The sequence below is a fragment of the Oncorhynchus keta genome, unplaced genomic scaffold (genome assembly GCF_023373465.1).
Source record: "Oncorhynchus keta strain PuntledgeMale-10-30-2019 unplaced genomic scaffold, Oket_V2 Un_contig_1897_pilon_pilon, whole genome shotgun sequence".
Taxonomy (NCBI): Eukaryota; Metazoa; Chordata; class Actinopteri; order Salmoniformes; family Salmonidae; genus Oncorhynchus; species Oncorhynchus keta.
The window spans coordinates 43,591-69,000 of record NW_026281219.1 but is presented as its reverse complement, the minus strand read 5'-3'; the positions used below and the strand labels follow the sequence as shown (position 1 = coordinate 69,000).

The 25,410-nt window shown below is 40.2% G+C and overlaps 1 protein-coding gene across 1 annotated transcript in view; it reads left to right on the top strand.

Moving 5' to 3' along the window:
* LOC127920331 (unconventional myosin-XV-like) overlaps positions 1–25,410 on the top strand; it is a gene marked incomplete at its 3' end in the record, with an annotated part of 105,236 nt that overhangs the window by 41,101 nt on the left and 38,725 nt on the right. The window lies entirely within an intron of this gene.

Sequence of the window (25,410 nt, the reverse complement as noted above, 5' to 3'; positions counted from 1 at the left end):
GAGAGAGGAAGACATATAGATTGGTACCATGATAAACCCTGTAAGGAGAGAGAGGGAAGACATATAGATTGGTACCATGATAAACCCTGTAAGGAGAGAGAGAGGAAGACATATAGATTGGTACCATGATAAACCCTGTAAGGAGAGAGAGGAAGACATATAGATTGGTACCATGATAAACCCTGTAGGAGAGAGAGGAAGACATATAGATTGGTCACCATGATAAACCCTGTAAGGAGAGAGAGGAAGACATATAGATTGGTACCATGATAAACCCTGTAAGGAGAGAGAGAGGAAGACATATAGATTGGTACCATGATAAACCCTGTAAGGAGAGAGGAAGACATATAGATTGGTACCATGATAAACCCTGTAAGGAGAGAGAGAGGAAGACATATAGATTGGTACCATGATAAACCCTGTGAGGAGAGAGAGAGGAAGACATATAGATTGGTACCATGATAAACCCTGTAAGGAGAGAGAGAGGAAGACATATAGATTGGTACCATAATAAACCCTGTAAGGAGAGAGAGAGGAAGACATATAGATTGGTACCATGATAAACCCTGTAAGGAGAGAGAGAGGAAGACATAGATTGGTACCATGATAAACCCTGTAAGGAGAGAGAGGAAGACATATAGATTGGTACCATGATAAACCCTGTGAGGAGAGAGAGAAGACATATAGATTGGTCACCATGATAAACCCTGTAAGGAGAGAGAGGAAGACATATAGATTGGTACCATGATAAACCCTGTAAGGAGAGAGAGAGGAAGACATATAGATTGGTACCATGATAAACCCTGTAAGGAGAGAGGAAGACATATAGATTGGTACCATGATAAACCCTGTAAGGAGAGAGAGAGGAAGACATATAGATTGGTACCATGATAAACCCTGTAAGGAGAGAGAGGAAGACATATAGATTGGTACCATGATAAACCCTGTAAGGAGAGAGAGGAAGACATATAGATTGGTACCATGATAAACCCTGTAAGGAGAGAGAGGAAGACATATAGATTGGTACCATGATAAACCCTGTAAGGAGAGAGAGAGGAAGACATATAGATTGGTACCATGATAAACCCTGTAAGGAGAGAGAGGAAGACATATAGATTGGTACCATGATAAACCCTGTAAGGAGAGAGGAAGACATATAGATTGGTACCATGATAAACCCTGTAAGGAGAGAGAGGAAGACATATAGATTGGTACCATGATAAACCCTGTAAGGAGAGAGAGAGGAAGACATATAGATTGGTACCATGATAAACCCTGTAAGGAGAGAGAGAAGACATATAGATTGGTACCATGATAAACCCTGTAAGGAGAGAGAGAGGAAGACATATAGATTGGTACCATGATAAACCCTGTAAGGAGAGAGAGGAAGACATATAGATTGGTACCATGATAAACCCTGTAAGGAGAGAGAGAGGAAGACATATAGATTGGTACCATGATAAACCCTGTGAGGAGAGAGAGGAAGACATATAGATTGGTCACCATGATAAACCCTGTAAGGAGAGAGAGGAAGACATATAGATTGGTACCATGATAAACCCTGTAAGGAGAGAGAGAGGAAGACATATAGATTGGTACCATGATAAACCCTGTAAGGAGAGAGAGAGGAAGACATATAGATTGGTACCATGATAAACCCTGTAAGGAGAGAGAGAGGAAGACATATAGATTGGTACCATGATAAACCCTGTAAGGAGAGAGGAGGAAGACATATAGATTGGTACCATGATAAACCCTGTAAGGAGAGAGGAAGAGATATAGATTGGTACCATGATAAACCCTGTAAGGAGAGAGAGAAGACATATAGATTGGTAAACCCTGATAAACCCTGTAAACCCTGAAGGAGAGAGAGAGGAAGACATATAGATTGGTACCATGATAAACCCTGTAAGGAGAGAGAGGAAGACATATAGATTGGTACCATGATAAACCCTGTAAGGAGAGAGGAAGACATATAGATTGGTACCATGATAAACCCTGTAAGGAGAGAGAGGAAGACATATAGATTGGTACCATGATAAACCCTGTAAGGAGAGAGAGAGGAAGACATATAGATTGGTACCATGATAAACCCTGTAAGGAGAGAGAGAAGACATATAGATTGGTACCATGATAAACCCTGTAAGGAGAGAGAGAAAGACATATAGATTGGTACCATGATAAACCCTGTAAGGAGAGAGAGGAGGAAGACATATAGATTGGTACCATGATAAACCCTGTAAGGAGAGAGAGAGGAAGACATATAGATTGGTACCATGATAAACCCTGTAAGGAGAGAGAGGAAGACATATAGATTGGTACCATGATAAACCCTGTAAGGAGAGAGGGAAGACATATAGATTGGTACCATGATAAACCCTGTAAGGAGAGAGAGAGAGGAATATAGATTGGTACCATGACCCTGTATATAGATTGGTACCATGATAAACCCTGTAAGGAGAGAGGAAGACATATAGATTGGTACCATGATAAACCCTGTAAGGAGAGAGGAAGACATATAGATTGGTACCATGATAAACCCTGTAAGGAGAGAGAGAGGAAGACATATAGATTGGTACCATGATAAACCCTGTAAGGAGAGAGAGAGGAAGACATATAGATTGGTACCATGATAAACCCTGTAAGGAGAGAGAGAGAAGACATATAGATTGGTACCATGATAAACCCTGTAAGGAGAGAGAGGAAGACATATAGATTGGTACCATGATAAACCCTGTAAGGAGAGAGAGGAAGACATATAGATTGGTACCATGATAAACCCTGTGAGGAGAGAGAGAGGAAGACATATAGATTGGTCACCATGATAAACCCTGTAAGGAGAGAGAGGAAGACATATAGATTGGTACCATGATAAACCCTGTAAGGAGAGAGAGGAAGACATATAGATTGGTACCATGATAAACCCTGTAAGGAGAGAGGGAAGACATATAGATTGGTACCATGATAAACCCTGTAAGGAGAGAGAGGAAGACATATAGATTGGTACCATGATAAACCCTGTAAGGAGAGAGAGGAAGACATATAGATTGGTACCATGATAAACCCTGTAAGGAGAGAGGAAGACATATAGATTGGTACCATGATAAACCCTGTAAGGAGAGAGAGGAAGACATATAGATTGGTACCATGATAAACCCTGTAAGGAGAGAGAGAGGAAGACATATAGATTGGTACCATGATAAACCCTGTAAGGAGAGAGAGAAAGACATATAGATTGGTACCATGATAAACCCTGTAAGGAGAGAGAGGAAGACATATAGATTGGTACCATGATAAACCCTGTAAGGAGAGAGAGAGAAGACATATAGATTGGTACCATGATAAACCCTGTAAGGAGAGAGAGAGGAAGACATATAGATTGGTACCATGATAAACCCTGTAAGGAGAGAGAGGAAGACATATAGATTGGTACCATGATAAACCCTGTAAGGAGAGAGAGGAAGACATATAGATTGGTACCATGATAAACCCTGTAAGGAGAGAGAGGAAGACATATAGATTGGTACCATGATAAACCCTGTAAGGAGAGAGAGGGAAGACATATAGATTGGTACCATGATAAACCCTGTAAGGAGAGAGGAAGACATATAGATTGGTACCATGATAAACCCTGTAAGGAGAGAGAGGAAGACATATAGATTGGTACCATGATAAACCCTGTAAGGAGAGAGAGAGAAGACATATAGATTGGTACCATGATAAACCCTGTAAGGAGAGAGAGAGGAAGACATATAGATTGGTACCATGATAAACCCTGTAAGGATAAACCCTGAAGAGAGAGGAAGACATATAGATTGGTACCATGATAAACCCTGTAAGGAGAGAGGAGGAAGACATATAGATTGGTACCATGATAAACCCTGTAAGGAGAGAGAGGAAGAGATATAGATTGGTACCATGATAAACCCTGTAAGGAGAGAGAGGAAGACATATAGATTGGTACCATGATAAACCCTGTAAGGAGAGAGAGGAAGACATATAGATTGGTACCATGATAAACCCTGTAAGGAGAGAGAGGAAGACATATAGATTGGTACCATGATAAACCCTGTAAGGAGAGAGGAAGACATATAGATTGGTACCATGATAAACCCTGTAAGGAGAGAGGAAGACATATAGATTGGTACCATGATAAACCCTGTAAGGAGAGAGGAGGAAGACATATAGATTGGTACCATGATAAACCCTGTAAGGAGAGAGAGAGGAAGACATATAGATTGGTACCATGATAAACCCTGTAAGGAGAGAGGAAGACATATAGATTGGTACCATGATAAACCCTGTAAGGAGAGAGAGAGGAAGACATATAGATTGGTACCATGATAAACCCTGTAAGGAGAGAGGAGAGAAGGAAGACATATAGATTGGTACCATGATAAACCCTGTAAGGAGAGAGGAAGACATATAGATTGGTACCATGATAAACCCTGTAAGGAGAGAGAGGAAGACATATAGATTGGTACCATGATAAACCCTGTAAGGAGAGAGAGGAAGACATATAGATTGGTACCATGATAAACCCTGTAAGGAGAGAGAGGAAGACATATAGATTGGTACCATGATAAACCCTGTAAGGAGAGAGAGGAAGACATATAGATTGGTACCATGATAAACCCTGTAAGGAGAGAGGAAGACATATAGATTGGTACCATGATAAACCCTGTAAGGAGAGAGGAAGACATATAGATTGGTACCATGATAAACCCTGTAAGGAGAGAGGAAGACATATAGATTGGTACCATGATAAACCCTGTAAGGAGAGAGAGAAGACATATAGATTGGTACCATGATAAACCCTGTAAGGAGAGAGAGGAAGACATATAGATTGGTACCATGATAAACCCTGTAAGGAGAGAGAGGAAGACATATAGATTGGTACCCTGTAAGATAAACCCTGATAAAGAGAGAGGAAGACATATAGATTGGTACCATGATAAACCCTGTAAGGAGAGAGAGGAAGACATATAGATTGGTACCATGATAAACCCTGTAAGGAGAGAGGAAGACATATAGAGGTACCATGATAAACATATAGATTGGTACCATGATAAACCCTGTAAGGAGAGAGGAAGACATATAGATTGGTACCATGATAAACCCTGTAAGGAGAGAGATATAGATTGGTACCATGATAAACCCTGTAAGGAGAGAGGAAGACATATAGATTGGTACCATGATAAACCCTGTAAGGAGAGAGGAAGACATATAGATTGGTACCATGATAAACCCTGTAAGGAGAGAGGAAGACATATAGATTGGTACCATGATAAACCCTGTAAGGAGAGAGAGAGGAAGACATATAGATTGGTACCATGATAAACCCTGTAAGGAGAGAGAGGAAGACATATAGATTGGTACCATGATAAACCCTGTAAGGAGAGAGGAAGACATATAGATTGGTACCATGATAAACCCTGTAAGGAGAGAGAGGAAGACATATAGATTGGTACCATGATAAACCCTGTAAGGAGAGAGGAAGACATATAGATTGGTACCATGATAAACCCTGTAAGGAGAGAGAGAAGACATATAGATTGGTACCATGATAAACCCTGTAAGGAGAGAGAAGACATATAGATTGGTAAGATAAACCCTGTAAGGAGAGGAAGACATATAGATTGGTACCATGATAAACCCTGTAAGGAGAGAGGAAGACATATAGATTGGTACCATGATAAACCCTGTAAGGAGAGAGGGAAGACATATAGATTGGTACCATGATAAACCCTGTAAGGAGAGAGAGGAAGACATATAGATTGGTACCATGATAAACCCTGTAAGGAGAGAGACATATAGATTGGTAAGACATATAGATTGGTACCATGATAAACCCTGTAAGGAGAGAGAGAAGACATATAGATTGGTACCATGATAAACCCTGTAAGGAGAGAGGAAGACATATAGATTGGTACCATGATAAACCCTGTAAGGAGAGAGGAAGACATATAGATTGGTACCATGATAAACCCTGTAAGGAGAGAGAGGAAGACATATAGATTGGTACCATGATAAACCCTGTAAGGAGAGAGGAAGACATATAGATTGGTACCATGATAAACCCTGTAAGGAGAGAGAGGAAGACATATAGATTGGTACCATGATAAACCCTGTAAGGAGAGAGGAAGACATATAGATTGGTACCATGATAAACCCTGTAAGGAGATAAACCCTGAGAGAGGAAGACATATAGATTGGTACCATGATAAACCCTGTAAGGAGAGAGAAGACATATAGATTGGTACCATGATAAACCCTGTAAGGAGAGAGAGGAAGACATATAGATTGGTACCATGATAAACCCTGTAAGGAGAGAGAGGAAGACATATAGATTGGTACCATGATAAACCCTGTAAGGAGAGAGAAGACATATAGAAGATAAACCCTGTATATAGATTGGTACCATGATAAACCCTGTAAGGAGAGAGAGAAGACATATAGATTGGTACCATGATAAACCCTGTAAGGAGAGAGGAAGACATATAGATTGGTACCATGATAAACCCTGTGTAAGAGAGAGGAAGACATATAGGAGAGAGAGGGAAGACATATAGATTGGTACCATGATAAACCCTGTAAGGAGAGAGAGGAAGACATATAGATTGGTACCATGATAAACCCTGTAAGGAGAGAGGAGACATATAGATTGGTACCAGACCCTGTATATATAGATTGGTACCATGATAAACCCTGTAAGGAGAGAGGAAGACATATAGATTGGTACCATGATAAACCCTGTAAGGAGAGAGGAAGACATATAGATTGGTACCATGATAAACCCTGTAAGGAGAGAGGAAGACATATAGATTGGTACCATGATAAACCCTATAGATTGGTACCAGATAAACCCTGTAAGGAGAGAGGAAGACATATAGATTGGTACCATGATAAACCCTGTAAGGAGAGAGGAAGACATATAGATTGGTACCATGATAAACCCTGTAAGGAGAGAGAGAGAAGACATATAGATTGGTACCATGATAAACCCTGTAAGGAGAGAGGGAAGACATATAGATTGGTACCATGATAAACCCTGTAAGGAGAGAGAGGAAGACATATAGATTGGTACCATGATAAACCCTGTAAGGAGAGAGAGAAGACATATAGATTGGTACCATGATAAACCCTGTAAGGAGAGAGAGGAAGACATATAGATTGGTACCATGATAAACCCTGTAAGGAGAGAGGAAGACATATAGATTGGTACCATGATAAACCCTGTAAGGAGAGAGAGAGGAAGACATATAGATTGGTACCATGATAAACCCTGTAAGGAGAGAGGAAGACATATAGATTGGTACCATGATAAACCCTGTAAGGAGAGAGAAAGACATATAGATTGGTACCATGATAAACCCTGTAAGGAGAGAGAGGAAGACATATAGATTGGTACCATGATAAACCCTGTAAGGAGAGAGGAAGACATATAGATTGGTACCATGATAAACCCTGTAAGGAGAGAGGAAGACATATAGATTGGTACCATGATAAACCCTGTAAGGAGAGAGAGGAAGACATATAGATTGGTACCATGATAAACCCTGTAAGGAGAGAGGAAGACATATAGATTGGTACCATGATAAACCCTGTAAGGAGAGAGAGAGGAAGACATATAGATTGGTACCATGATAAACCCTGTAAGGAGAGAGACATATAGATTGGAAGACATATAGATTGGTACCATGATAAACCCTGTAAGGAGAGAGAGAGGAAGACATATAGATTGGTACCATGATAAACCCTGTAAGGAGAGAGAGGGAAGACATATAGATTGGTACCATGATAAACCCTGTAAGGAGAGAGGAAGACATATAGATTGGTACCATGATAAACCCTGTAAGGAGAGAGAGGAAGACATATAGATTGGTACCATGATAAACCCTGTAAGGAGAGAGGAAGACATATAGATTGGTACCATGATAAACCCTGTAAGGAGAGAGAGGAAGACATATAGATTGGTACCATGATAAACCCTGTAAGGAGAGAGAGGAAGACATATAGATTGGTACCATGATAAACCCTGTAAGGAGAGAGAGAAGACATATAGATTGGTACCATGATAAACCCTGTAAGGAGAGAGGAAGACATATAGATTGGTACCATGATAAACCCTGTAAGGAGAGAGAGAGGAAGACATATAGATTGGTACCATGATAAACCCTGTAAGGAGAGAGGAAGACATATAGATTGGTACCATGATAAACCCTGTAAGGAGAGACATATAGATTGGTACCATGATAAACCCTGTAAGGAGAGAGAGAGGAAGACATATAGATTGGTACCATGATAAACCCTGTAAGGAGAGAGGAAAGACATATAGATTGGTACCATGATAAACCCTGTAAGGAGAGAGGAAGACATATAGATTGGTACCATGATAAACCCTGTAAGGAGAGAGGAAGACATATAGATTGGTACCATGATAAACCCTGTAAGGAGAGAGAGAGGAAGACATATAGATTGGTACCATGATAAACCCTGTAAGGAGAGAGAGGAAGACATATAGATTGGTACCATGATAAACCCTGTAAGGAGAGAGAGGAAGACATATAGATTGGTACCATGATAAACCCTGTAAGGAGAGAGAGAAGACATATAGATTGGTACCATGATAAACCCTGTAAGGAGAGAGAGAGGAAGACATATAGATTGGTACCATGATAAACCCTGTAAGGAGAGAGAGGAAGACATATAGATTGGTACCATGATAAACCCTGTATAGGGTACCATGAGAGAGAGAAGACATATAGATTGGTACCATGATAAACCCTGTAAGGAGAGAGAGAAGACATATAGATTGGTACCATGATAAACCCTGTAAGGAGAGAGAGGAAGACATATAGATTGGTACCATGATAAACCCTGTAAGGAGAGAGGAAGACATATAGATTGGTACCATGATAAACCCTGTAAGGAGAGAGAGGAAGACATATAGATTGGTACCATGATAAACCCTGTAAGGAGAGAGACATATAGAAGACATATAGATTGGTACCATGATAAACCCTGTAAGGAGAGAGAGGAAGACATATAGATTGGTACCATGATAAACCCTGTAAGGAGAGAGAGAAGACATATAGATTGGTACCATGATAAACCCTGTAAGGAGAGAGAGAGGAAGACATATAGATTGGTACCATGATAAACCCTGTAAGGAGAGAGGAAGACATATAGATTGGTACCATGATAAACCCTGTAAGGAGAGAGAGAGGAAGACATATAGATTGGTACCATGATAAACCCTGTATAGGGTACCATGATAAACCCTGAGAGAGGAAGACATATAGATTGGTACCATGATAAACCCTGTAAGGAGAGAGAGAGGAAGACATATAGATTGGTACCATGATAAACCCTGTAAGGAGAGAGGAAGACATATAGATTGGTACCATGATAAACCCTGTAAGGAGAGAGGAAGACATATAGATTGGTACCATGATAAACCCTGTAAGGAGAGGAAGACATATAGATTGGTACCATGATAAACCCTGTAAGGAGAGAGAGGAAGACATATAGATTGGTACCATGATAAACCCTGTAAGGAGAGAGAGAGGAAGACATATAGATTGGTACCATGATAAACCCTGTAAGGAGAGAGGAAGACATATAGATTGGTACCATGATAAACCCTGTAAGGAGAGAGAGGAAGACATATAGATTGGTACCATGATAAACCCTGTAAGGAGAGAGAGGAAGACATATAGATTGGTACCATGATAAACCCTGTAAGGAGAGAGAGAGGAAGACATATAGATTGGTACCATGATAAACCCTGTAAGGAGAGAGGAAGACATATAGATTGGTACCATGATAAACCCTGTAAGGAGAGAGAGGAAGACATATAGATTGGTACCATGATAAACCCTGTAAGGAGAGAGGAAGACATATAGATTGGTACCATGATAAACCCTGTAAGGAGAGAGAGAAGACATATAGATTGGTACCATGATAAACCCTGTAAGGAGAGAGGAAGACATATAGATTGGTACCATGATAAACCCTGTAAGGAGAGAGGAAAGACATATAGATTGGTACCATGATAAACCCTGTAAGGAGAGAGAGAAGACATATAGATTGGTACCATGATAAACCCTGTAAGGAGAGAGGGAAGACATATAGATTGGTACCATGATAAACCCTGTAAGGAGAGAGGGAAGACATATAGATTGGTACCATGATAAACCCTGTAAGGAGAGAGAAGACATATAGAGGAAGACATATAGATTGGTACCATGATAAACCCTGTAAGGAGAGAGGGAAGACATATAGATTGGTACCATGATAAACCCTGTAAGGAGAGAGGAAAGACATATAGATTGGTACCATGATAAACCCTGTAAGGAGAGAGAGGTAGGAAGACATATAGATTGGTACCATGATAAACCCTGTAAGGAGAGAGAGAGGAAGACATATAGATTGGTACCATGATAAACCCTGTAAGGAGAGAGAGGAAGACATATAGATTGGTACCATGATAAACCCTGTAAGGAGAGAGAGAGGAAGACATATAGATTGGTACCATGATAAACCCTGTAAGGAGAGAGGAAGACATATAGATTGGTACCATGATAAACCCTGTAGAGGAAGAGATTGAGAGAAGACATATAGATTGGTACCATGATAAACCCTGTAAGGAGAGAGAGGGAAGACATATAGATTGGTACCATGATAAACCCTGTAAGGAGAGAGAGAAGACATATAGATTGGTACCATGATAAACCCTGTAAGGAGAGAGAGGAAGACATATAGATTGGTACCATGATAAACCCTGTAAGGAGAGAGAGAGAAGACATATAGATTGGTACCATGATAAACCCTGTAAGGAGAGAGGAAGACATATAGATTGGTACCATGATAAACCCTGTAAGGAGAGAGAGAGGTACCATGAAGACATATAGATTGGTACCATGATAAACCCTGTAAGGAGAGAGAGGAAGACATATAGATTGGTACCATGATAAACCCTGTAAGGAGAGAGAGGAAGACATATAGATTGGTACCATGATAAACCCTGTAAGGAGAGAGGAAGACATATAGATTGGTACCATGATAAACCCTGTAAGGAGAGAGGAAGACATATAGATTGGTACCATGATAAACCCTGTAAGGAGAGAGGAAGACATATAGATTGGTACCATGATAAACCCTGTAAGGAGAGAGAGAGGAAGACATATAGATTGGTACCATGATAAACCCTGTAAGGAGAGAGAGGAAGACATATAGATTGGTACCATGATAAACCCTGTAAGGAGAGAGGAAGACATATAGATTGGTACCATGATAAACCCTGTAAGGAGAGAGGAAGACATATAGATTGGTACCATGATAAACCCTGTAAGGAGAGAGGAAGACATATAGATTGGTACCATGATAAACCCTGTAAGGAGAGAGGAAGACATATAGATTGGTACCATGATAAACCCTGTAAGGAGAGAGAGAGGAAGACATATAGATTGGTACCATGATAAACCCTGTAAGGAGAGAGAGAAGACATATAGATTGGTACCATGATAAACCCTGTAAGGAGAGAGGAAGACATATAGATTGGTACCATGATAAACCCTGTAAGGAGAGAGGAAGACATATAGATTGGTACCATGATAAACCCTGTAAGGAGAGAGGAAGACATATAGATTGGTACCATGATAAACCCTGTAAGGAGAGAGAGAGGAAGACATATAGATTGGTAAACCATGATAAACCCTGTAAGGAGAGAGAGAGAGGAAGACATATAGATTGGTACCATGATAAACCCTGTAAGGAAGAGAGAGAGGAAGACATATAGATTGGTACCATGATAAACCCTGTAAGGAGAGAGAGGAAGACATATAGATTGGTACCATGATAAACCCTGTAAGGAGAGAGGAAGACATATAGATTGGTACCATGATAAACCCTGTAAGGAGAGAGAGAGGAAGACATATAGATTGGTACCATGATAAACCCTGTAAGGAGAGAGGAAGACATATAGATTGGTACCATGATAAACCCTGTAAGGAGAGAGAGAGGAAGACATATAGATTGGTACCATGATAAACCCTGATAAGGAGAGAGAGGAAGACATATAGATTGGTACCATGATAAACCCTGTAAGGAGAGAGAGGAAGACATATAGATTGGTACCATGATAAACCCTGTAAGGAGAGAGAGGAAGACATATAGATTGGTACCATGATAAACCCTGTAAGGAGAGAGAGGAAAGACATATAGATTGGTACCATGATAAACCCTGTAAGGAGAGAGAGACATATAGATTGGTACCATGATAAACCCTGTAAGGAGAAGGAAGACATATAGATTGGTACCATGATAAACCCTGTAAGGAGAGAGAGGAAGACATATAGATTGGTACCATGATAAACCCTGTAAGGAGAGAGGAAGACATATAGATTGGTACCATGATAAACCCTGTAAGGAGAGAGAGGAAGACATATAGATTGGTACCATGATAAACCCTGTAAGGAGAGAGAGAGGAAGACATATAGATTGGTACCATGATAAACCCTGTAAGGAGAGAGGAGGAAGACATATAGATTGGTACCATGATAAACCCTGTAAGGAGAGAGAGAGGAAGACATATAGATTGGTACCATGATAAACCCTGTAAGGAGAGAGAAGACATATAGATTGGTACCATGATAAACCCTGTAAGGAGAGAGGAAGACATATAGATTGGTACCATGATAAACCCTGTAAGGAGAGAGGAAGACATAGATTGGTAAGATAAACCCTGTAAGGAGAGAGAGAGGAAGACATATAGATTGGTACCATGATAAACCCTGTAAGGAGAGAGAGGAAGACATATAGATTGGTACCATGATAAACCCTGTAAGGAGAGAGAGAGGAAGACATATAGATTGGTACCATGATAAACCCTGTAAGGAGAGAGAGATTGGTACCAAGAAGACATATAGATTGGTACCATGATAAACCCTGTAAGGAGAGAGGACATATAGATTGGTAAGATAAACCCTGTAAGGAGAGAGGAAGACATAGATTGGTACCATGATAAACCCTGTAAGGAGAGAGAGAAGACATATAGATTGGTACCATGATAAACCCTGTAAGGAGAGAGAGAAGACATATAGATTGGTACCATGATAAACCCTGTAAGGAGAGAGAGAGGAAGACATATAGATTGGTACCATGATAAACCCTGTAAGGAGAGAGAGGAAGACATATAGATTGGTACCATGATAAACCCTGTAAGGAGAGAGAGGAAGACATATAGATTGGTACCATGATAAACCCTGTAAGGAGAGAGAGAGGAAGACATATAGATTGGTACCATGATAAACCCTGTAAGGAGAGAGGAAGACATATAGATTGGTACCATGATAAACCCTGTAAGGAGAGAGAGGAAGACATATAGATTGGTACCATGATAAACCCTGTAAGAGAGGAAGACATATAGATTGGTACCATGATAAACCCTGTGAGAGAGGAAGACATATAGATTGGTACCATGATAAACCCTGTAAGGAGAGAGAGGAAAGACATATAGATTGGTACCATGATAAACCCTGTAAGGAGAGAGGAAGACATATAGATTGGTACCATGATAAACCCTGTAAGGAGAGAGGAAGACATATAGATTGGTACCATGATAAACCCTGTAAGGAGAGAGAGAAGACATATAGATTGGTACCATGATAAACCCTGTAAGGAGAGAGAGAAGACATATAGATTGGTACCATGATAAACCCTGTAAGGAGAGAGGAAGACATATAGATTGGTACCATGATAAACCCTGTAAGGAGAGAGGAAGACATATAGATTGGTACCATGATAAACCCTGTAAGGAGAGAGAGGAAGACATATAGATTGGTACCATGATAAACCCTGTAAGGAGAGAGGAAGACATATAGATTGGTACCATGATAAACCCTGTAAGGAGAGAGAGAGGAAGACATATAGATTGGTACCATGATAAACCCTGTAAGGAGAGAGAGGAAGACATATAGATTGGTACCATGATAAACCCTGTAAGGAGAGAGGAAGACATATAGATTGGTACCATGATAAACCCTGTAAGGAGAGAGAGAGGAAGACATATAGATTGGTACCATGATAAACCCTGTAAGGAGAGAGAGAGGAAGACATATAGATTGGTACCATGATAAACCCTGTAAGGAGAGAGAGAGGAAGACATATAGATTGGTACCATGATAAACCCTGTAAGGAGAGAGAGAGAGGAAGACATATAGATTGGTACCATGATAAACCCTGTAAGGAGAGAGAGGAAGACATATAGATTGGTACCATGATAAACCCTGTAAGGAGAGAGGAAGACATATAGATTGGTACCATGATAAACCCTGAGTAAGGAGAGAGGAAGACATATAGATTGGTACCATGATAAACCCTGTAAGGAGAGAGAGGAAGACATATAGATTGGTACCATGATAAACCCTGTAAGGAGAGAGGAAGACATATAGATTGGTACCATGATAAACCCTGTAAGGAGAGAGAGGAAGACATATAGATTGGTACCATGATAAACCCTGTGTAGAGGAAGACATATAGATTGGTACCATGATAAACCCTGTAAGGAGAGGAAGACATATAGATTGGTACCATGATAAACCCTGTAAGGAGAGAGAGGAAGACATATAGATTGGTACCATGATAAACCCTGTAAGGAGAGAGAGGAAGACATATAGATTGGTACCATGATAAACCCTGTAAGGAGAGAGAGGAAGACATATAGATTGGTACCATGATAAACCCTGTAAGGAGAGAGGAAGACATATAGATTGGTACCATGATAAACCCTGTAAGGAGAGAGAGAAGACATATAGATTGGTACCATGATAAACCCTGTAAGGAGAGAGAGAGGAAGACATATAGATTGGTACCATGATAAACCCTGTAAGGAGAGAGAGAGGAAGACATATAGATTGGTACCATGATAAACCCTGTAAGGAGAGAGAGGAAGACATATAGATTGGTACCATGATAAACCCTGTAAGGAGAGAGAGAAGACATAGAAGACATAAACCCTAGATTGGTACCATGATAAACCCTGTAAGGAGAGGAAGACATATAGATTGGTACTATGAGTAAGGAGAGGAAGACATATAGATTGGTACCATGATAAACCCTGTAAGGAGAGAGAGGAAGACATATAGATTGGTACCATGATAAACCCTGTAAGGAGAGAGGAAGACATATAGATTGGTACCATGATAAACCCTGTAAGGAGAGAGGAAGACATATAGATTGGTACCATGATAAACCCTGTAAGGAGAGAGAGGAAGACATATAGATTGGTACCATGATAAACCCTGTAAGGAGAGAGGAAGACATATAGATTGGTACCATGATAAACCCTGTAAGGAGAGAGAGGAAGACATATAGATTGGTACCATGATAAACCCTGTAAGGAGAGAGGGAAGACATATAGATTGGTACCATGATAAACCCTGTAAGGAGAGAGACATATAGATTGGTACCATGAAGACATATAGATTGGTACCATGATAAACCCTGTAAGGAGAGAGGAAGACATATAGATTGGTACCATGATAAACCCTGTAAGGAGAGAGAGAGAAGACATATAGATTGGTACCATGATAAACCCTGTAAGGAGAGAGGGAAGACATATAGATTGGTACCATGATAAACCCTGTAAGGAGAGAGAGAAGACATATAGATTGGTACCATGATAAACCCTGTAAGGAGAGAGAGGAAGACATATAGATTGGTACCATGATAAACCCTGTAAGGAGAGAGAGAGAAGACATATAGATTGGTACCATGATAAACCCTGTAAGGAGAGAGAGAGGAAGACATATAGATTGGTACCATGATAAACCCTGTAAGGAGAGAGGAAGACCCTGTATATAGATTGGTACCATGATAAACCCTGTAAGGAGAGAGAGGAAGACATATAGATTGGTACCATGATAAACCCTGTAAGGAGAGAGAGGAAGACATATAGATTGGAAGACCCTGTATATAGATTGGTACCATGATAAACCCTGTAAGGAGAGAGGAAAGACATATAGATTGGTACCATGATAAACCCTGTAAGGAGAGAGGAAGACATATAGATTGGTACCATGATAAACCCTGTAAGGAGAGAGGAAGACATATAGATTGGTACCATGATAAACCCTGTAAGGAGAGAGAGGAAGACATATAGATTGGTACCATGATAAACCCTGTAAGGAGAGAGGGAAGACATATAGATTGGTACCATGATAAACCCTGTAAGGAGGAGAGGAAGACATATAGATTGGTACCATGATAAACCCTGTAAGGAGAGAGGAAGACATATAGATTGGTACCATGATAAACCCTGTAAGGAGAGAGGAAGACATATAGATTGGTACCATGATAAACCCTGTAAGGAGAGAGAGAGGAAGACATATAGATTGGTACCATGATAAACCCTGTAAGGAGAGAGAGGAAGACATATAGATTGGTACCATGATAAACCCTGTAAGGAGAGAGAAAGACATATAGATTGGTACCATGATAAACCCTGTAAGGAGAGAGGAAGACATATAGATTGGTACCATGATAAACCCTGTAAGGAGAGAGGAAGACATATAGATTGGTACCATGATAAACCCTGTAAGGAGAGAGGAAGACATATAGATTGGTACCCTGTAAGGGAGAGAGGAAGACATGATAAACCCTGTAAGGAGAGAGAGAGGAAGACATATAGATTGGTACCATGATAAACCCTGTAAGGAGAGAGAGGAAGACATATAGATTGGTACCATGATAAACCCTGTAAGGAGAGAGAGAAGACATATAGATTGGTACCATGATAAACCCTGTAAGGAGAGAGAGAAGACATATAGATTGGTACCATGATAAACCCTGTAAGGAGAGAGGAAGACATATAGATTGGTACCATGATAAACCCTGTAAGGAGAGAGAGGAAGACATATAGATTGGTACCATGATAAACCCTGTAAGGAGAGAGAGGAAGACATATAGATTGGTACCATGATAAACCCTGTAAGAGAGAGAGGAAGACATATAGATTGGTACCATGATAAACCCTGTAAGGAGAGAGAGAGGAAGACATATAGATTGGTACCATGATAAACCCTGTAAGGAGAGAGAGAGGAAGACATATAGATTGGTACCATGATAAACCCTGTAAGGAGAGAGGAAGACATATAGATTGGTACCATGATAAACCCTGTAAGGAGAGAGAGAGGAAGACATATAGATTGGTACCATGATAAACCCTGTAAGGAGAGAGAAGACATATAGATTGGTACCATGATAAACCCTGTAAGGAGAGAGGAAGACATATAGATTGGTACCATGATAAACCCTGTAAGGAGAGAGAGGAAGACATATAGATTGGTACCATGATAAACCCTGTAAGGAGAGAGAGAGGAAGACATATAGATTGGTACCATGATAAACCCTGTAAGGAGAGAGAGGAAGACATATAGATTGGTACCATGATAAACCCTGTAAGGAGAGAGGAAGACATATAGATTGGTACCATGATAAACCCTGTAAGGAGAGAGAGGAAGACATATAGATTGGTACCATGATAAACCCTGTAAGAGAGAGAGAGGAAGACATATAGATTGGTACCATGATAAACCCTGTAAGGAGAGAGGAAGACATATAGATTGGTACCATGATAAACCCTGTAAGGAGAGAGAGAAGACATATAGATTGGTACCATGATAAACCCTGTAAGGAGAGAGAGAGAAGACATATAGATTGGTACCATGATAAACCCTGTAAGGAGAGAGGAAGACATATAGATTGGTACCATGATAAACCCTGTAAGGAGAGAGAGAAGACATATAGATTGGTAAACCCTGTATGATAAACCCATATAGATTGGAGATAAACCCTGTAAGGAGAGGGAAGACATATAGATTGGTACCATGATAAACCCTGTAAGGAGAGAGGGAAGACATATAGATTGGTACCATGATAAACCCTGTAAGGAGAGAGAGAAGACATATAGATAAACCCTGTAAGTACCAGAGGAAGACATATAGATTGGTAAACCCTGTAAACCCTGTAAGAGAGAGAGAGAGAAGACATATAGATTGGTACCATGATAAACCCTGTAAGGAGAGAGGAAGACATATAGATTGGTACCATGATAAACCCTGTAAGGAGAGAGGAAGACATATAGATTGGTACCATGATAAACCCTGTAAGGAGAGAGAGGAAGACATATAGATTGGTACCATGATAAACCCTGTAAGGAGAGAGGAAGACATATAGATTGGTACCATGATAAACCCTGTAAGGAGAGAGGAAGACATATAGATTGGTACCATGATAAACCCTGTAAGGAGAGAGAGAGGAAGACATATAGATTGGTACCATGATAAACCCTGTAAGGAGAGAGAGGAAGACATATAGATTGGTACCATGATAAACCCTGTAAGGAGAGAGGAAGACATATAGATTGGTACCATGATAAACCCTGTAAGGAGAGAGAGAGGAAGACATATAGATTGGTACCATGATAAACCCTGTAAGGAGAGAGAGAGGAAGACATATAGATTGGTACCATGATAAACCCTGTAGAGAGGAAGACATATAGATTGGTACCATGATAAACCCTGTAAGGAAGACATATAGATTGGTACCATGATAAACCCTGTAAGGAGAGAGAGAGGAAGACATATAGATTGGTACCATGATAAACCCTGTAAGGAGAGAGAGAAGACATATAGATTGGTACCATGATAAACCCTGTAAGGAGAGAGAGGAAGACATATAGATTGGTACCATGATAAACCCTGTAAGGAGAGAGGAAGACATATAGATTGGTACCATGATAAACCCTGTAAGGAGAGAGGAAGACATATAGATTGGTACCATGATAAACCCTGTAAGGAGAGAGGAAGAAGACATATAGATTGGTACCATGATAAACCCTGTAAGGAGAGAGGAAGACATATAGATTGGTACCATGATAAACCCTGTAAGGAGAGAGAGGAAGACATATAGATTGGTACCATGATAAACCCTGTAAGGAGAGAGGAAGACATATAGATTGGTACCATGATAAACCCTGTAAGGAGAGAGGAAGACATATAGATTGGTACCATGATAAACCCTGTAAGGAGAGAGGAAGACATATAGATTGGTACCATGATAAACCCTGTATAGATTGGTACCATGAGAGAGAGAGGAAGACATATAGATTGGTACCATGATAAACCCTGTAAGGAGAGAGAGGAAGACATATAGATTGGTACCATGATAAACCCTGTAAGGAGAGAGGGAAGACATATAGATTGGTACCATGATAAACCCTGTAAGGAGAGAGGAAGACATATAGATTGGTACCATGATAAACCCTGTAAGGAGAGAGGAAGACATATAGATTGGTACCATGATAAACCCTGTAAGGAGAGAGAGAGGAAGACATATAGATTGGTACCATGATAAACCCTGTAAGGAGAGAGGAAGACATATAGATTGATAAACCCTGTAAGGAGAGAGGAAGACATATAGATTGATGATAAACCCTGTAAGGAGAGAGAGGAAGACAAAGATTGTACCCCTGTAAGGAGAGAGAGAGAAGACATATAGATTGGTACCATGATAAACCCTGTAAGGAGAGAGAGGAAGACATATAGATTGGTACCATGATAAACCCTGTAAGGAGAGAGGAAGACATATAGATTGGTACCATGATAAACCCTGTAAGGAGAGAGAGAAGACATATAGATTGGTACCATGATAAACCCTGTAAGGAGAGAGAGGAAGACATATAGATTGGTACCATGATAAACCCTGTAAGGAGAGAGAGACATAGAAGACCCTGTAAGGAGAGAGGAAGACATATAGATTGGTACCATGATAAACCCTGTAAGGAGAGAGAGAGGAAGACATATAGATTGGTACCATGATAAACCCTGTAAGGAGAGAGAGAAGACATATAGATTGGTACCATGATAAACCCTGTAAGGAGAGAGAGAGGAAGACATATAGATTGGTACCATGATAAACCCTGTAAGGAGAGAGAGGAAGACATATAGATTGGTACCATGATAAACCCTGTAAGGAGAGAGAGAGGTAAGACATATAGATTGGTACCATGATAAACCCTGTAAGGAGAGAGGAAGACATATAGATTGGTACCATGATAAACCCTGTAGGGAGAGAGAGGAAGACATATAGATTGGTACCATGGTAAGGAGAGAGAGGAAGACATATAGATTGGTACCATGATAAACCCTGTAAGGAGAGAGGAAAGACATATAGATTGGTACCATGATAAACCCTGTAAGGAGAGAGAGGAAGACATATAGATTGGTACCATGATAAACCCTGTAAGGAGAGAGAGGAAGACATATAGATTGGTACCATGATAAACCCTGTAAGGAGAGAGAGGAAGACATATAGATTGGTACCATGATAAACCCTGTAAGGAGAGAGAGGGGAAGACATATAGATTGGTACCATGATAAACCCTGTAAGGAGAGAGAGGAAGACATATAGATTGGTACCATGATAAACCCTGTAAGGAGAGAGAGGAAGACATATAGATTGGTACCATGATAAACCCTGTAAGGAGAGAGAAGAGGAAGACCCTGTATATAGATTGGTACCATGATAAACCCTGTAAGGAGAGAGAGGAAGACATATAGATTGGTACCATGATAAACCCTGTAAGGAGAGAGAGAGGAAGACATATAGATTGGTACCATGATAAACCCTGTAAGGAGAGAGAGAGGAAGACATATAGATTGGTACCATGATAAACCCTGTAAGGAGAGAGAGGAAGACATATAGATTGGTACCATGATAAACCCTGTAAGGAGAGAGGAAAGACATATAGATTGGTACCATGATAAACCCTGTAAGGAGAGAGAGGAAGACATATAGATTGGTACCATGATAAACCCTGTAAGGAGAGAGAGGAAGACATATAGATTGGTACCATGATAAACCCTGTAAGGAGAGAGAGAGATTGACCATGATAAACCCTGAAGACATATAGATTGGTACCATGATAAACCCTGTAAGGAGAGAGAGGAAGACATATAGATTGGTACCATGATAAACCCTGTAAGGAGAGAGGAAGACATATAGATTGGTACCATGATAAACCCTGTAAGGAGAGAGAGAGAAGACATATAGATTGGTACCATGATAAACCCTGTAAGGAGAGAGGAAGACATATAGATTGGTACCATGATAAACCCTGTAAGGAGAGAGAGAGAAGACATATAGATTGGTACCATGATAAACCCTGTAAGGAGAGAGAGAAGACATATAGATTGGTACCATGATAAACCCTGTAAGGAGAGAGGAAGACATATAGATTGGTACCATGATAAACCCTGTAAGGAGAGAGGAAGACATATAGATTGGTACCATGATAAACCCTGTAAGGAGAGAGAGAAGACATATAGATTGGTACCATGATAAACCCTGTAAGGAGAGAGAAAGACATATAGATTGGTACCATGATAAACCCTGTAAGGAGAGACATATAGATTGGGAAGACATATAGATTGGTACCATGATAAACCCTGTAAGGAGAGAGGAAGACATATAGATTGGTACCATGATAAACCCTGTAAGGAGAGAGAGAGGAAGACATATAGATTGGTACCATGATAAACCCTGTAGGAGAGAGAGGAAGACATATAGATTGGTACCATGATAAACCCTGTAAGGAGAGAGGAAGACATATAGATTGGTACCATGATAAACCCTGTAAGGAGAGAGAAGACATATAGATTGGTACCATGACCCTGTAAGGAGAGAGGAAGACATATAGATTGGTACCATGATAAACCCTGTAAGGAGAGAGAGGAAGACATATAGATTGGTACCATGATAAACCCTGTAAGGAGAGAGAGAGAAGACATATAAACCCTGTAAGGATTGGTACCATGATAAACCCTGTAAGGAGAGAGAGGAAGACATATAGATTGGTACCATGATAAACCCTGTAAGGAGAGAGGAAGACATATAGATTGGTACCATGATAAACCCTGTAAGGGGAGAGAGAGGAAGACATATAGATTGGTACCATGATAAACCCTGTAAGGAGAGAGAGAGGAAGACATATAGATTGGTACCATGATAAACCCTGTAAGGAGAGAGAGAGGAAGACATATAGATTGGTACCATGATAAACCCTGTAAGGAGAGAGAGGAAGACATATAGATTGGTACCATGATAAACCCTGTAAGGAGAGAGGAAGACATATAGATTGGTACCATGATAAACCCTGTAAGGAGAGAGGAAGACATATAGATTGGTACCATGATAAACCCTGTAAGGAGAGAGGAAGACATATAGATTGGTACCATGATAAACCCTGTAAGGAGAGAGGAAGACATATAGATTGGTACCATGATAAACCCTGTAAGGAGAGAGAGAGGAGACATATAGATTGATAAACCCTGATAAACCCTGTAAGGAGAGAGGAAGACATATAGATTGGTACCATGATAAACCCTGTAAGGAGAGAGAGGAAGACATATAGATTGGTACCATGATAAACCCTGTAAGGAGAGAGAAGACATATAGAACCATGATAAACCCTGTAAGGAGATATAGATTGGTACCATGATAAACCCTGTAAGGAGAGAGGAAGACATATAGATTGGTACCATGATAAACCCTGTAAGGAGAGAGGAAGACATATAAACCCTGATTGATTGGTACCATGATAAACCCTGTAAGGAGAGAGGAAGACATATAGATTGGTACCATGATAAACCCTGTAAGGAGAGAGGAAGACATATAGATTGGTACCATGATAAACCCTGTAAGGAGAGAGGAAGACATATAGATTGGTACCATGATAAACCCTGTAAGGAGAGAGGAAGACATATAGATTGGTACCATGATAAACCCTGTAAGGAGAGAGAGGAAGACATATAGATTGGTACCATGATAAACCCTGTAAGGAGAGAGGAGGAAGACATATAGATTGGTACCATGATAAACCCTGTAAGGAGAGAGAGAGGAAGACATATAGATTGGTACCATGATAAACCCTGTAAGGAGAGAGGAAGACATATAGATTGGTACCATGATAAACCCTGTAAGGAGAGAGAGAGAAGACATATAGATTGGTACCATGATAAACCCTGTAAGGAGAGAGGAGGAAGACATATAGATTGGTACCATGATAAACCCTGTAAGGAGAGAGAGAGGAAGACATATAGATTGGTACCATGATAAACCCTGTAAGGAGAGAGAGGAAGACATATAGATTGGTACCATGATAAACCCTGTAAGGAGAGAGAGGAAGACATATAGATTGGTACCATGATAAACCCTGTAAGGAGAGAGGAAGACATATAGATTGGTACCATGATAAACCCTGTAAGGAGAGAGGAAGACATATAGATTGGTACCATGATAAACCCTGTAAGGAGAGAGAGAAGACATATAGATTGGTACCATGATAAACCCTGTAAGGAGAGAGGAAGACATATAGATTGGTACCATGATAAACCCTGTAAGGAGAGAGACATATAGAAGACATAAACCCTAAGATTGGTACCATGATAAACCCTGTAAGGAGAGAGGAAGACATATAGATTGGTACCATGATAAACCCTGTAAGGAGAGAGAGGGAAGACATATAGATTGGTACCATGATAAACCCTGTAAGGAGAGAGAGAGAAGACATATAGATTGGTACCATGATAAACCCTGTTAGGAGAGAGAGAGGAAGACATATAGATTGGTACCATGATAAACCCTGTAAGGAGAGAGAGAGGAAGACATATAGATTGGTACCATGATAAACCCTGTAAGGAGAGAGAGAGAAGACATATAGATTGGTACCATGATAAACCCTGTTAGAGAGAGAGAGGAAGACATATAGATTGGTACCATGATAAACCCTGTAAGGAGAGAGAGAGGAAGACCATATAGATTGGTACCATATAGATAAACCCTGTAAGGAGAGAGGAAGACATATAGATTGGTACCATGATAAACCCTGTAAGGAGAGAGAGGAAGACATATAGATTGGTACCATGATAAACCCTGTAAGGAGAGAGAGAGGAAGACCTATAGATTGGTACCATGATAAACCCTGTAAGGAGAGAGGAAGACCTATAGATTGGTACCATGATAAACCCTGTAAGGAGAGAGGAAGACATATAGATTGGTACCATGATAAACCCTGTAAGGAGAGAGGAAGACATATAGATTGGTACCATGATAAACCCTGTAAGGAGAGAGAGGAGGAAGACATATAGATTGGAGAGAGGAAGACATACCATGATAAACCCTGTTAGGAGAGAGAGAGGAAGACATATAGATTGGTACCATGATAAACCCTGTAAGGAGAGAGAGAGAGAAGACATAGATTGGTACCATGATAAACCCTGTAAGGAGAGAGAGAGGAAGACATATAGATTGGTACCATGATAAACCCTGTTAGGAGAGAGAGAAGAAGACATATAGATTGGTACCATGATAAACCCTGTAAGGAGAGAGAGAGGAAGACATATAGATTGGTACCATGATAAACCCTGTAAGGAGAGAGGAAGACATATAGATTGGTACCATGATAAACCCTGTAAGGAGAGAGGAAGACATATAGATTGGTACCATGATAAACCCTGTAAGGAGAGAGAGAGGAAGACCTATAGATTGGTACCATGATAAACCCTGTAAGATGAGAGGAAGACATATAGATTGGTACCATGATAAACCCTGTAAGGAGAGAGAGAAAGACATATAGATTGGTACCATGATAAACCCTGTAAGGAGAGAGAGGAAAACATATAGATTGGTACCATGATAAACCCTGTAAGGAGAGAGAGGAAGACATATAGATTGGTACCATGATAAACCCTGTAAGGAGAGAGGAAGACATATAGATTGGTACCATGATAAACCCTGTAAGGAGAGAGAGAGGAAGACATATAGATTGGTACCATGATAAACCCTGTAAGGAGAGAGAGGAAGACATATAGATTGGTACCATGATAAACCCTGTAAGGAGAGAGAGAGGAAGACATATAGATTGGTACCATGATAAACCCTGTAAGGAGAGAGAGAGGAAGACCTATAGATTGGTACCATGATAAACCCTGTAAGGAGAGAGGAAGACATATAGATTGGTACCATGATAAACCCTGTAAGGAGAGAGGAAGACATATAGATTGGTACCATGATAAACCCTGTAAGAGAGAGAGAGGAAGACATATAGATTGGTACCATGATAAACCCTGTAAGGAGAGAGAGAAGACATATAGATTGGTACCATGATAAACCCTGTAAGGAGAGAGAGGAAGACATATAGATTGGTACCATGATAAACCCTGTAAGGAGAGAGAGGAAGACATATAGATTGGTACCATGATAAACCCTGTAAGGAGAGAGGAAGACATATAGATTGGTACCATGATAAACCCTGTAAGGAGAGAGAGGAAGACATATAGATTGGTT